This window comes from Nymphalis io, chromosome 27, assembly GCF_905147045.1.
Source record: "Nymphalis io chromosome 27, ilAglIoxx1.1, whole genome shotgun sequence".
Classification (NCBI taxonomy): Eukaryota; Metazoa; Arthropoda; class Insecta; order Lepidoptera; family Nymphalidae; genus Nymphalis; species Nymphalis io.
Window position 1 is genome coordinate 684,239 of NC_065914.1, and position 12,723 is coordinate 696,961.

The window sequence follows — 12,723 nt, forward strand, 5'->3', positions numbered from 1 at the left end:
ACTTGGGGGTTTTCCCCCTAAATAGGGCTATGTCAGATGAAATCAAATAGGATATTTTCAGGTTAGACATTTTTTAGGAGGAACATTTTTTAAAGAAATTCTCTCCGGGGATTAACTCTTCAGCTTCATTTAATTGAGTATATTTCAAGTTTACTAATGCTACTTGCAGTACTTGATTTGCTTTTTTTTAACATCATTTTATAAATGTATTTTGTATTTGTTTCAATTCATCCGTCAGGAGGATGCTTCTAAGAGGTTGGCAACACTGTTTTTATGTAACATAAAAATACCATCATCGATTGTCGTTTTTTGTAATTTAATCCGCAAGGTGAAACGCCCCCCATGCAATCATGAAGTGAACACGACAAGAAAACTGGTTACAGATACAATTAATATATTTAATTTATCTAGAATATTCTAGAGATTAGATTATACTACTACTATATATTAGATTCAGGCATCTCGAATTTTATATTGGAGCCGTGTTCTATAGAATTCATGGTATGTACGGGAAGGTTTGCGTGACCCGGCCAATGGCTCTGTAACAAAAAAATTTCGTTAATATATAAAAATGACTGTTTGTGTATCTGTTTGTGATTAATAGAGTTCGGACCGTTTGAATCACCATCACAGTTGAAATTTAGATGTATGTCTCATGGATGATTTTATAATATCCACTTCGTTGTAACGCCGCTAGATGGCGCTGTACCACATTAACAGCCACCTTCCGGGTATTGCTAGTAAAGTACAAAAGTGTCTGTTGGTCGAAGATATCTCTTCTTAAGAACAAAACTTATTCCAACATGATTCAAAACAGTCACAGTATATAAATGTCCCACAGCTGGGCTAAAACCTCTCCTTCTCAGGAGAAGGTTTGAGCTTATTCCACAACCTGCTTCGATGCATGGATGATTTTTCTTTCACCGAACACTTATAAATTAAATATGTGAAAGTCAGTGGAGCTAGCGATCTCGGATACCAACACTGAGCTGACGATATACTTTATTGGCTCAACAATTCAACTGTAATTAGAAGTTATCGTTGGGTTCGTTGAGCGGTACCTGGTCCCCAGCCCCGCCATGAACAGCAGCCGGCGGCCCCGCACGAGGTACTCCGGACAGCGGGCGAACCTGAACAGCACCCTCGCCCACCCTCAGCACGTTGTTCGGAGACATTATACCCTAAAGCGAAAAATATATCCGTGGTCAGCGATGAGATGAGCAACCCGATGGTAAGTGGTCACCACCGCCCATAGACATTGACACCGCAATAAATATTAACCATCGCTTACATCAACAATGCGTCACCAACCTTGGGAACTAAGATGTTATGTCCCTTGTGCCTGCAGTTACACTGTTTTACTCACCAACAACAATGCTATTGCTGTTTGGCGGCAGAATATATTATAAGTGTGTGTGGTAACTGGTGGTAAGGGCATTGTGCAAACCCGCCTGGGTAGGTACCACCCACTCATCATATATTCATATTCTACCGCTAAGCAGGAATATAACATAAAAAAATAAATATCATTATCATACTTAAGTATTTTACGCAACACCACAAATTATACCAAAATTAAACTATTTAATTCCATTCCGCAAAGTGAGTTTGATGTATGTATTCGTTACCACGATAATGGCCGTCTGACGCACGTTCCCGACATGCACAGAGCACTGGAACCCTGGGTAGATGGCCGTGGAGTGTCTCAGGACATGCACGGATGCCTGTTACATTGAATCAAATTTAATTCATGACCGCATTACATATTATATTGCACAGTCTGTGCTAATATTGCTAGCATATAAAAAAAACAGCCAAGATGGTTCAGGCACCACTGAATTTTCATGTACTTAATTTGTGATTATAATTCATCTCGTACTTTACGATGAAGGAAAACATCGTGAGGAAACCTGCATGTGTCTAATTTCACTGAAATTCTGCCACATGTGTATTTACCAAACCGCACTGGAGCAGCGTGGTGGAATAAGCTCCAAGCCTTCTCCTCAAAAAAGGGAGAGGAGGCCTTTAGCCCAGCAGTAGGACATTCACGTGCTGTTACGGATAAAAAAACACACACACACACAATGTGCTGTGGAAACATATACAAGTCTATAGTCGATTCCAATAGCAAGTAGAGTATATAAGCAACTTTGACCTTGAAATTTGGTCGAAATCTTAATATTCTGTGGTATTGACTATGGATTCGCGAAAAATTTTTTGGTTATCTGTGAAGTTGTTATCGGAACTTTGTAAGTAAAACTAAAGTGTATATAAGTAGTTAAGTGTCACAGTGTCGTGTTATATATAGAGATATATTGATCGAGAAGTGTTTGTGGTGTACAATACAGCAGAGCTGGTAGCGAATCGCGTGGAATCGCATATCTAAGGTTTGCTAATCTTTTAAAAACGAGTAGAGTTTTCTGCTCACCTGAAAGTATATACAGCGTCTAGGGTCGTTTGGGTCTTCGAGGAACACCAGGTCGTCACACACGCACTTGTCCTGCGTGTCGCTCGACACGTGCGCGTCGCTGTACTTGCTCCCGTCGTCCGACACGTACACGTTCGTGCACTTCGTGTCCGATGTCTTTGTGAGGCTGTTCTTCACGTTGGCGATGTCCTGGAGGATATTCTTGTTCTGTCTCCTCGCGTTCTTTCGATTCTTCTCCAAAGCTTGCGACGAGTGGACTAGTTCTGATAGTCCCGCGGCGTAGCCCCCGGCCGCGCTAGCAGCACCATGCCCTGCCGCAGTCCCGGCGGGAAGCGACCCAGGCTCAGCGACGCCGACTGTCCCGAGCGCACGCTGCCGCACGTGACGCGGTTGCGGTATATCGTGCGCACGGATATCTCCGCGAACTCGCCGGAATCCAGAGGTCCTGGGGGGGGGGGGTGTTAAATATACGTCGCTCTATTCATCTCACAACTAACAGAACGCAACGCACCTATGATAAGTTCGTCGCCCTCGTAGAGTCGCCCTCGCGCGAGCAGTCCCCCCACGACGGGCCCCGTCGAGTCCCCTACGTGAAAAATTTCGTCTATTTGAAACTCGCACGCCTCCTGTAAAGTGACATAAATTATAACATTTATAATTTAATAAAAAGGATATTAGTCAACTGCGCAACATATGGTTCACTCACGTCCTCGGGGCGCTGCAGGTCGCGGCGCGGCACCAGCGCCAGCAGGCACGCGTGCAGCGCGTTGAGGCCGGCGCCACGCACGCAGCTCACCGGGAACACGGCCACCCTGCCGGCCGACACTACTGTGATTTGCGTTCAACTATATATATATATATATATATATATATATATATAACTAGTTGAACGCAAATCACAGTAGTGTATATATATATATATATATCTGATCCGAAACTAAGCAGAGCTTGTACTATGGCAACCAGACAACTGACATACTATTGTATAGACAATTACACACAGACTCAGGAAAAACAGACATGTTAATGCACACAATTGTCTGTCCTGAGTGGGAACCGAACCCACAACCTTTGGCGTGAAAGGCAAGTATCTAGCAAGGGTGGTTGGCGTAGCTATAGACAATATTATTACCATTACCAATAGTATGGAACTCCTTTTAAAGTCGTATATAAGAGTTCACCCAGAAACACTTCGGGTTAAATAAAGGCTTGTGAAGCTACTAACTCCTCATCCTTTTTGATTTCCTCGTCTACATTGTCTATGGTGTCCAGTATCGACTTTTGCGGCGCAACGCAGTTCCTTGCCATATTCTCGTCAGTTATTAACAGCGGTTTCTGTAATAATACCAATATATACCATTACTTTAAATTTAAATAAATCTATAAATTAAACAGCATCCCTGATTTATCATCTCGTGCTCCTTGAAGAACATCGCGAGGAAACCTGCATGTTTCCAATTACAATATAAACTAATATTATAAATGGGAAAGTAAATATATCTATTTGTCTGTTAAACTTTCCCCCCCCCCCTCCCCCCGGCTTCTCTTTATGTTATATGTGTGTGGACGGGAAATTGGGCCACCTGATGGTAAGTGGTCACCATCACCCAAAAGCATTGATGTAAGAAATAATAACCTAGTTTATAAGCTAGTCTTTATAGATGCTATTTAAAATAAAATCACTGACCTTATTAGCGGGTTCCAACAATTGAGCCAGCCTCGCTACAACAGCATTGATGTTGCTAGCCAGTTCACACTTGTTGATGACTGCGAAGAACGGCATGTCCAAAGCCAGCAGAAGACCGATGTGTTCTTCTGTGATGCGAGTTATACCGGCTGTTGCCGAAATCTAGAAATAAAAAAAAACTTTATAGTACAAGTTGATAATATGACTACAGTGCCATCTATAATATTATCTTGTAGCTGATTTAAAAAACTTACAGCCACTGGGTCGCTGTGACCCTGGCCCCTCGGGCCAAAAATTAAAGACACGACAGGTTAGGGGGCAACCCTGCGGCCCGTACCCAGACTGGCCTAGGCCAGTTAGGAGGAACCAACTCTCTCTCTTAAAAAACTTTCATTAATAAGACGTATTGCTCGATAAGGGCTTATAAATATGATAAAAAATTGTGTTTAAACTCTTACATAGTTTAATTGTAGCAAAAGAGTTTAGTTTTTCGCCGATTATTTTTAGTAGGATCTACAGTTTGAGCCGGTGTTAGGTTTATATATTATTACCTGAATAAATTATTTTGATTTTGAGCTGTTTGTAAAAATGTATTATTAAGATAAGATATTTATTCAATAAAATGAAAATTAACTTTTGGTTTGATATGTCAGGACTCCAAAAAAATCCTTACCTAATAATAATTTCAAAACACGTTATCAGGGCTATAGAAAAAGACTTAGGATACCTAAAATCTGAACACCCCCCCACACGTATGGGAACTAGTAATAAATAAACATACTTACAACGAGCATGGCGTAGTGCGGGGAGTAACCCGTGAGCCCGTGGAGCGTGGTGCGTTGGTACTTGCTGTGGCCCGCCAGGTCCAGGAAAGACACCAGCTTGGCGCTCCTCTCTCCGATGCGCTCCGCTGTCATCAGCTCGGAACAACCGTAGTTGACGACATTACCCTGATTATATGAATGTAATACATTATATGACTTTCATTTTAGGTATAAGTAATATCGGGTAGTGTTGCATGTCGATAGTCCATTATCGATAAAATCGATAGTTTTGGACTATCGATAATCAATGATTTTTCGATAGTATTGACGTATTGATTTTTTGACGAGCCGGTTGGCGTGGTTGGTAGTTACTTGCCTTTCATGCCAAAGGTCGTGGGTTCGATTCCCACCCAGGACAGACATTTGTGTGCATGAACATGTCTGTTTGTCCTGAGTCTGGGTGTAATTATCTGTATAAGTATGTATTTACAAAAGAAAAGTAGTATATGTAGTATATCAGTTGTCTGGTTTCCATAACACAAGCTCTGCTTAATTTTGGGATCAGATGACCGTGTGTGAATAATGTCCAATATTATTATTATTATTATTTCTATTTAACTTTTAAAGTTTCTCTTCTTTCGAAGAGTTTAAACCGAAAACGCGGGCTGCAGCCAAGCGTTAAGGAGTGTTGCTTATATTAAAAACGTTGATGATAAAGTGGATGATGATATAAACTTTCGGGTAATACGGCAGGTGTTAAGGATTATGGCTTTTTGAAGTATATGGAGGATATACGCTGGCATTTGTAAGGTGTTCAGACTATTGGGACTATGTGTACTGTTTGTGCTTTCCATTGCGTTTTAATTTCTATGGCGAGATCTTGATATTTACTTAACTTTTCAGATGTTGTGGTTTGTATGTTATGTGAATTAGGAACGGCTATATCGATAAGATAAACGATTCTATTGATTTTATCATGAACGGTAATATCTGGTCTATTATAACAGATAGTTTTGTCAGTTATTATTGTTCTATCCCAGTAGATTTTGTGGTTTCTAGTGTCTAATACACTTTCCGGTTTATATTTGTAATATGGATTCATTTCTGTTATAAGTTTTTTACTGGTGGTAGGGCTTTGTGCAAGCTCGTCTGGGTAGGTACCACCCACTCATCAGATATTCTACCGCAAAACAGCAATACTTGATATTGTTGTGTTCCGGTTTGAAGGTTGAGTGAGCCAGTGTAATTACAGGCACAAGGGACATAAAATCTTAGTTCCCAAGGTTGGTGGCGCATTGGCTATAAGCGATGGTTGACATTTCTTACAATGCCAATGTCTAAGGGCGTTTGGTGACCACTTACCATCAGGTGGCCCATATGCTCGTCCACCTTCCTATTCTATAAAAAAAAAAAAAAAATTGTATGCTAAATGTTGGTGTATGATTGCAGCCACTTGATCATGTCGATGCTTATAATCGGTCTGTGCGAGAGATTTGCAAGCCCCCGTTATGTGCTGAATAGTTTCAGAGGCTGCGTTACATTGTCTACATAAGTCAGTAGGTTGATTATTATCCTTCATTATGTACTTCCTATAGTTACGAGTTTCTATTATTTGGTCTTGAATGGCGAGCATAAAACCTTCGGTCTCAGGGAACAGTTCACCTCGTTTGAGCCATTCGTTCGACTTCTTAAACTTTTTTTTACGCCACTGGTGGTGGGCACAGGTTCACTGACAAAATTTATCTCCTGTGCAACATCCACCAGTTGAGCACCGGTTGATGATGAATTTGGTGAAGATGCATAAAAATAGGTGATGAAGAGGGTATCGATGGGAATAAAGATTTAGAGGATGAATTAGAAGTCGGCGTGGACTCTTCTTCTAACGATGGCATATTTTTTAGTTTTAGACCTAGTTATCATATTATTCCCACGAGTAGCTTGGGACATAAAAGTCAATCACAGCAGAGCCCTGCATTCACTGCGATAAGGGTAAATTAAATTAGAGGTCCCCTTGTCTCTAAAGTTCGCATACTAACGACTAAGCACCCCCTTAGCCATGGAGCCCTCGGCGTACGCTGTTCCACCTTGGCTTGGGTTGTATCTCTCTTGGTCTGTCTTCTCATCTTAGGCCAATCCAACATGAATAGATCTATTGGCATAGCCCTAAGAATCATTGAATCGCACAAGCCCCACCACGTCGGCAATGTAAAGATACGTCGGTGGGGTTATCATTTTTATTATTATATTATTATTGCTTTCTCAAGATAAGTAATGTAGTAGGCCCAGTAACAACACTATTATTAATGAAGTTTTATTAAATCGTTACTATCGAATGAATACCTATGGATTGCTGTTATCAATAGTATTAATAATAATAATGTCCTCCAGACCGATTTCGGCCACGGCGGCCAATCTCAAGAGAGATTAGCCAACTACGCAGGAGATATTATAGTGCACAAGTGTGTGCGCAAACACAGGTGTACTCTCTGTTCCCTAACTCTCATAATCCGATGGGACGGCGATCCGAAACGACCGGAAAGAGTTCAGGCGCAGGACCAACGACTTTACGTGCTTTCCGAGGCACGGGAGTGTACACACTTCCAACTTCCAGACTCCGGGCTGCTACTGAGAATTTTCTGACAGAAAAACCCAATAACTTTTTATTGGCCCGACCTGGGAATTGAACCCAGGACCTCCGGGGTCTGCGGTCTTATATCAAGCCACTAGACCAACGAGACAGGCAAACGAGTTATCAATAGTATTGTGAACAGAGAGCTATAGTAACTATCGATAATATCGACAATATTGACACAAGACGATACTTTCGGAAGTACTGTCGATAATAGTTTTCTAGGTCAAACTATCGATAGTTCTGCAACACTGATACCTGGGATTAGGTAAATGAAACTACAATTTATTAGATTACAAAAACAATCACTTCTACACTATATATACTCCGTAGCGAATATCTAGACAGCGCGATTCAGGAATGTGACATTTCGAGTGAGCGCCATCTATCGTTAACGGGGTGTAACATACGCCATCATACAACTGGATAATAGAATAACGGAAGCTTTTACAAAGATTAATATAATTGAAAAATGAGTATGAAAACTAGATAAAGATGTTTAGACAACTTGTAGCCGAGATGGCCCAGTGGTAAGAACGCCTGAATCTTAACCAATGATCGTGAGTTCAAACCCGGGCAAGCACCACTGAATTTTCATGTGCTTAATTTGTGATTATAATTCATCTCTGCTTGACGGTGAAGGAAAACATCGTGAGGAAACCTGCATGTGTCTAATTTCACTGAAATTCTGCCACATGTGTATTCCACCAACCCGCATTTAGCCCAGCAGTGGGACATTCACAGGCTGTTACGGATACGAATGGTTTAGACAACTGCACGGGACTAATAATGGTACTTGTGTGCGCGTGCAAGCACAGACAGTCTCTATTCCCACACACTCTTAATCCTATTGAGAACCGAGATGGTAGTGAATAGAATGTGTAAATTGTTACCAATGATAACGTGTTAAAACCCAGATTAGCACCACTAAATTGGAACAGCGTATTGGAATAAGCTCCTCATCAAAGGGAGAAGAGGGATTAGCCAAGCAGTGGGACATAGACATTTACATAATCCCAGGGTGAAAATTAGAGAGTTCAGGCGCAAACAATGTCTTTACACGCTTCCAAATCTCACTTCTAGTGTACAACTTACTTTTACTTTTTTTTCTATTTACTTATTATAAAAAAAATAACACCTCTGCTGGGCTAAGACCTCCCCTCCACTTGTGATTTGGAGCTCTAACTTGCAGCTTCAATGCGGGTTGATGGATATACATAGCAATACTTCATCCCATAAAAGCAGATCTCCCGACAATGTGCCCATTAATTAAGCACATCAAAGTGCAGTGGTGTTTGCCCGGGCTTTGCAAGTGGGTGGGGGATTGTTCTTAATTTAAATAAACGTCAAAATAATCATTAGCGCACCTGAGCATCGAAGCCGAGTATCTCGTGGCTGAGCGAGGACGTCCTACCACTTTTCACTTCGTGCAAATGCCTGAACATGTTCAGGCGAGCGCTCCCTCTGCCGTTATCGAGTTCACCTGTAGAAAAGAAAAACTATTGTATTGCGCACTACAAACAGCTCACATACCATCAACCAATGACGTCATTACAATTTCAAGATCAAATTTTATACTGCCATTGTAATTACAACTAATTTTCTTGACCATAAAATATTTATCTGAGGATAAAATAAATGATATTACAACATAATATTAACAAAGTCGGTTTTTGTCCCGACTGAGTAGGTATCATTTAATTTGTTTAAAAATGTAACAGCATTTTTACCCACAGCTGGGATAAGGCGTCATCTCCTTATTACGAGTACACACGTATAGGATCTCTACATGATAATCGAATCAAAAACTTCTGGATACGAAGCCTTAAATATTTTTAAATATTTTTTTTTTATAGAATAGGAAGGCGGACGAGCATATGGACCACCTGATGGTAAGTGGTCACCAACGCCCATAGACATTGGCATTGCAAGAAATGTTAACCATCGCATACATCGCCAATGCGCCACCAACCTTGGGAACTAAGATGTTATGTCCCTTGTGCCTGTAATTAAATACTCAATATTTAATTTAGTTACTAGAACTCACGACTTCAACAAGATAATAACGAACGTACCTTGAGTGAGAACGCCTATGAGCGTCGACTTGCCCGCCTCGTTCGCCCCCATCACTGCGACCCGCAGCTCGACGCTCTGCTGCGTGTCCGCCAGCTGCGAACCGAGTACGTACTGTAGCGTAGACAGGTTTAGACAGAGATAGAATTATCAAATCTTGTGACCCTTATCGTGTAACCATTTTTGGTGTTTGTTGAAACTTGACAGTTGGTGCGTTCATTGTGTTTTATGTTCAATTTTCGCTTATATTTATGTTAGAAAACGATTCTAATCCAGTGTAAAGGCCGAGAAACAATCCTTATATCATATCGATGGTTATACAATGATGCAGTGTCGTATTATTTCATGTTAAAGCGACAGATAATATAGTGTCTCAGTGATGTTTATTTATGCCATAGCATGACGGAACCTTATATCTCATTAAAATCCTAAAGATAATATGATTTTCCAGTTTTTATTATTCATAACCTATAATTATTTATCATGTGAGTGCTGCCAGCATCGGCTAAAAAAAGTCCCGATATTCGATAAAAAATATCGATTCGTATCGACAATGAAACAAATAAATACGGCGTCCATTAATAAACTAAAGTGCTTCGTTATATGTATATATGTTATTTTAATTTATTCGTATAACGCCCATAGACATAGGCATTGTAAGAAATGTTAACCATCGCTTACATTGCAAATACGCCACCAACCTTGGGAACTGAGACGTTATGTCCCTTTTGCCTGTAATTATACTGTCTCACTCACCCTTCAAACCGGAACACAACAATACCAAGTACTGCTGTTTTTGCGGTAGAATATCTGATGAGTGGGTGATACCTACCCAGTTAGCTACCTAAGTTGTATATAATGTTATATATTTAATATTATTTATTATTCACTTGCGTCACCAGGTGCTGGAAGCGTCGCTCGCACGGCGAGACCAGCTGCAGTTTGTACTCGACGTTCCCGAAACGAGGCTCCGGGGGTAGACTCCCGTAGCACTCGTCACCGTAATCGCCGGCGTCGGATGTTCTGAGGGCCAAATCGAATATATTTAACATTGATCTTATTTCGATTAATGCCATCCGCGTTCGGTGAGACCGACTCACTGTTTATGATCTCCTGGTACATTAACACTGTAATCCTAACTGAAACTAATTGACTCTTTTAATCTAATCGTTCGGTGAGACCGACTCACTGTTTATGATCTCCTGGTACATTAACACTGTAATCCTATCTGAAACTAATTGACTCTTTTAATCTAATCGTTCGTTGAGACCGTCTCACTGTTTATGATCTCCTGGTACATTAACACTCTAATCCTAACTGAAACTAATTGACTCTTTTAATCTAATCGTTCGGTGAGACCGACTCACTGTTTATGATCTCCTGGTACATTAACACTGTAATCCTAACTGAAACTAATTGACTCTTTTAATCTAATCGTTCGGTGAGACCGACTCACTGTTTATGATCTCCTGGTACATTAACACTGTAATCCTAACTGGAACTAATTGACTCTTTTAATGTAATCATTCGGTGAGACCCACTCACTGTTTATGATCTCCTGGTACATTAACACTGTAATCCTAATTCTACATCTCTGAAACTAATTGACTCTTTTAATCTAGATGTTAGTTAATGAGCTTAAATATAAAGCCTTGATTGAAATTCCGGGTGAAGCGAATAGATATGTTATTGTTTCTTGCTCTTCCATACCGTGGAAAGCAAGCAAAGCCTTAAGAAAAAACGTATAATTACCCAAAATTACAACACATAAGAGATAAGATGGTCTAGTGGTAAGAACGCGTGAATCTTGAACGATGATCGTCGGTTCAAGCCCGGGCAAGCACCACTGAATTTTCATGTGCTTAATTTGTCATTATAATTCATCTCGTGCTTTACGGTGAAGGAAAACATCGTGAGGAAACCTGCATGTGTCTAATTTCTCTGAAATTTTGCCACATGTGTATTCCACCAATCCGCATTGGAGCAGCGTGGTGGAACAAGCTCCATACCTTCTCTTCAAAAAGGGAGAGGAGATCTTAGCCCAGCAGTGGGACATACACAGGCTGTTACTTTACTACTTTACAACACATAAATTATAATACTTTTTTTTAATTAACAAAAAACATCACTTACGTATCATCGCAGAAGTCTTCCATATCATCAGAGCTGTAGAAGAAGTCACTCTCCAAGTCCTCGGAATTTAAATCACCAGCTAAATACATATCGTCCTTTATCCTGACCTTCTCCAACTTATCGATGACGGCGTACACTCTATCGGCAAACTTTGTCCCACTTCTCGTTGCATCCTCATCATCATTGGTCGGTTTCCTCTTCGTCTTCTTAAAATCGTCTTCCGACTTCAAATCGTTGACGTTCTTTCCGATTTTCTCGTCACAGACCTTTGGTATCGACGATTGATTATTCAACGGTTCCGGTACTTCTTGTGATGAACTCTGCCATGCTGTTGTTAGGACGTCCTTCGCCGGCGATACTTTGTTCTTCTTCCTTCTGTTCTTCCTGCCCGAGTTCCTTCTGAAGGGTTAAATTTTCAAAAATCCTTCCTAAGTGCTAACCTATTGCGTAAAAGGAACCCGTATGCAAATTTTCATGTCGCAGTAGCTTGGGCTGTGCGTTTATATGCCAGTATGTTATATATATGTAAATGAAGCTCTTTGGGCTCTTCATTAAATTTAAATTGCACGTGCATTAACTTCGACTTAATACGTCCAAGTATTATCTATTGTGGCAACACTTTGCATTATGTCATGTGTCATTCTATAATTAGAGAAATTCACACTGGCTTAATATAATAAAAAGTTAACGACGTTTTTTTAAAAAAAGAAACAATTCAGATTGTAAAAAAATATTTGAAGCAATAGCTTTTAATGTTGTTTCTTTTTACGGGTTAGTTAATAATTATAATTTGTACTCATACTTTGTTTGCAGAAGTAATTAGTGATATGATATAAAAAAGAATAAATTTCGCTTAACAGAGCAACGACTTTAGTTTTTATTTCAATAAATAAACTTATTACATATATACAAAGGTTTGTACATACCCTTGGGTGCGTCTGGGTTCTTCCTGCCGTTCTCTTGATCGTTTTTATGTTTTCTCTTATTATTCTGTCTGTTATTATTGCCA

At 40.3% G+C, this 12,723-nt stretch overlaps 1 pseudogene; it reads right to left on the minus strand.

Annotated features, from left to right (window-relative positions):
• Nucleotides 1-496: 496 nt before the first annotated feature.
• On the minus strand, nucleotides 497-11,844 carry LOC126778706 (GTP-binding protein 2-like; annotated as a pseudogene).
• Nucleotides 11,845-12,723: the final 879 nt, after the last annotated feature.